We start from the raw sequence: 2,700 nt of genomic DNA, 5'->3' as shown, positions 1-2,700 counted from the left end.
TGTCTATTTTAATTTATTTTATCTTATCATGATCTTACATTAATTCTTCTACATGAATCCAGCACAAATGGATATTTTGCTTATACTGCATGTTGTAACACCTGTGACCCATTTCTTAAACCCTCTGAGACCAACTCCACTTTTTTTCCCCTTATTTTCAGACACAGTGAACTAAAAATTGGCACAGGTTGAAAAGTTGAACAATACAACCAAGATCTTATTGCTGACCTTGTTTACTTGAAATGTAGATACAAGTTGTCCCTGTGAAACCTAAGAAACTCTTATTTGTAGAAGCCAGCAGAGAAAATGTAAAACATGAAATTCCCTCTGTAAACATTTTTTGTCAGCATATCATTCTTACGCTGTTGGTTGTTGCCACTGATACCTTGTTCCAATGAATTGATTAATGTGATATTATAAATCAGCTAACTTTTTAACACTTTTAGATTACTCACATTAGGCATGTTAGGCTCGTACCATTCCCGAGCACGATTGCTTCCCCCTCCCCTCTCCCCCCGCTGGTTTGAGTTCACAGTAGTTACATTGGTCCATATCCGAGTACACATGAGTTTGTACACAGTCCAAAACAGCAGGAGGCAGTATTCACATAATTGGTTTGCAAATCCGCCACACAGCAGAAAGAAGTTGCAACCATGGCAAACACTCGTGGGGTAAGTCCATCCTGCTAAGTGTGGATGTTTTTATTAATTCTGAGGCGCCAACTACGACCCTCTTTCTACTTCCACATGTACCGTGCAGCTCAGAAGACGAAATGGCCCCAAGCTGCGTGGATACAACGTTTTTGAAGCGACAGAAGCCGTTTAGAATTACGTCATCAACTTCCTTGTTTGAGCACGGTTGAATTCAACCACACCGGGACGGCTGTGGCTCAGTTGGTAGCGTTGGTTGTCTCTTAACCAAAAGGTTGGAGGTTTGATCCCCAGTTCTTGCAGCGACATGTCCGATGTGTCCTTGGGTAAGACGCTTAACCCCAAGTTGCTCCCTCTGCAATGTATGAATGTGTGGGATTAGTTAATTCTGATGGTGACTTTGCAAAGCAGCTTCTGACATCAGTGTGTGAATGTGTAGGTGAGACCTGCAGTGTAGAAGTGCTTTGTAGTGCTACACAAGCTCAAGTCCATTTACCAAGTCCAAATCCATTCATCTCCCACAGACTGTATTCAAGTACACATGAATCATGCCTGAAAAAAATAAATTTAAAGAGACATCAAACTGGAAACAGGAAACAAACTGTCCAAAGTGCCAACAGTTATATTTAGCTAAAATGGATCTTTAATGTACAGCAGACAGAAGGACAACCCTCTTTTCTTGACCTTTCTTGTTCCTTCCTTCAGTGTACAGTGTACTTCTTCCTAAAACTCATTGATTTCTCTCCCTGTTTCTGGCTTCCAGCAGCTTGATCTCTGCTCTCAAAGAAACTCTGAGTGTCTTTTCTGCTTCAGCCAACTGGCCGGCCGGCCGGTCGGGCAGCAGGCCTCCAACCGCCTGCAGCTGCTGCAGTGAATATAAAGCAGAGTCAGAATGCATCCATCACCAGCTCGCTCCATCTGTTCATTTACATAAAGTGTGAACAAAAAGAAGGAGCAGCAGCTCAGACACAAATCACATCATTCAGCAGCAAACTCACTCATATCAGAAACTTTGAGCCTTAAACGCTTCAGTTTCTCCATCATCTGCTAAAGCTCCACTGACAGGGTAATGTGACGTTCAACCCCTTACAGTAAATCGTTTCTGGATTGTTGTATTTCATTTCACTTCTTTTTTTTAGACTATTTATTGTCAGAGATGATTAGATAAAAGTGGATGATGCAAAACAGCGAAGAAGCTACAGAAACATTCTCAAATTGGGCAACAGAGTACACCTAAATTAGAGATTGGTATTTCCATCAGCCATCTCAGCTCAATTTTTAATTTCCAAAAGAAACAATTTACAACTGATGGCCAATAATTCTCCAGATGCTCTAACCCAGGGGTTCTCTACCTTTTTTTGGCTTGTCTACCCCCTTTCAGAATTTCTTTTAGCGAAAAACATTTTTCAGGAAATTATTTGGGAAAAGAATATGAATGAATCAATGTATGTAATGAATCTTCATACATTCATACATAATGCAAGCTATATTATAAATGAATATCCTCAAGTTGGAAATAGTGCCTTATTTGATGTTGCTTAGAGAACATATTCTGTTAAAAACGTTTTTTAACGACATTTGTCAGTTACCCCTTGCAGTACTCCCATGTACCCCTAGGGGCACACGTACCCCCATTTGAGTAACACTGCTCTAACCTACGAGAGCAACGTAACATTTTGACTGCTTCACTGACCAGGATGGCCGAGTGGTTAAGGCGTTGGACTTAAGATCCAATGGGCACAAGCCCTCGTGGGTTCGAACCCCACTCCTGGTAGAGTGGTACCTTTAATCAAAGAAAGATTCATTGATGTTTGTATGCAACATTATCAATGGTACATAAAGTTTGATTGTGTGTCACATGAGTTGCAGCCATCTTTCTGCTTTACCAAAATGCCTCAATGAAACTCTAACTTGCCGAATATTAATAAAATAGTAGTTATTTTCCCGACCTGAGTACAGCTACAGGGGAAATTGTCCAAACATAAAAGGAGCAGATTCATCTACCAGAGGAAATGTGCTCATATGTGATCCAAAGAAAATGTTTGTATTG

The 2,700-nt window shown here is 40.6% G+C and overlaps 1 non-coding gene across 1 annotated transcript; it reads left to right on the top strand.

The window, feature by feature from the left end:
• Nucleotides 1–2,341: 2,341 nt before the first annotated feature.
• Nucleotides 2,342–2,424, top strand: trnal-uaa (transfer RNA leucine (anticodon UAA)). Its single transcript has one exon. It is a non-coding gene; the product is annotated as a tRNA-Leu (tRNA).
• The last annotated feature ends 276 nt before the right edge of the window (nt 2,425–2,700 follow it).

This window comes from Labrus bergylta, chromosome 4 (genome assembly GCF_963930695.1).
Source record: "Labrus bergylta chromosome 4, fLabBer1.1, whole genome shotgun sequence".
Classification (NCBI taxonomy): domain Eukaryota; kingdom Metazoa; phylum Chordata; class Actinopteri; order Labriformes; family Labridae; genus Labrus; species Labrus bergylta.
This window is presented reverse-complemented; position numbering and strand designations above follow the sequence as displayed.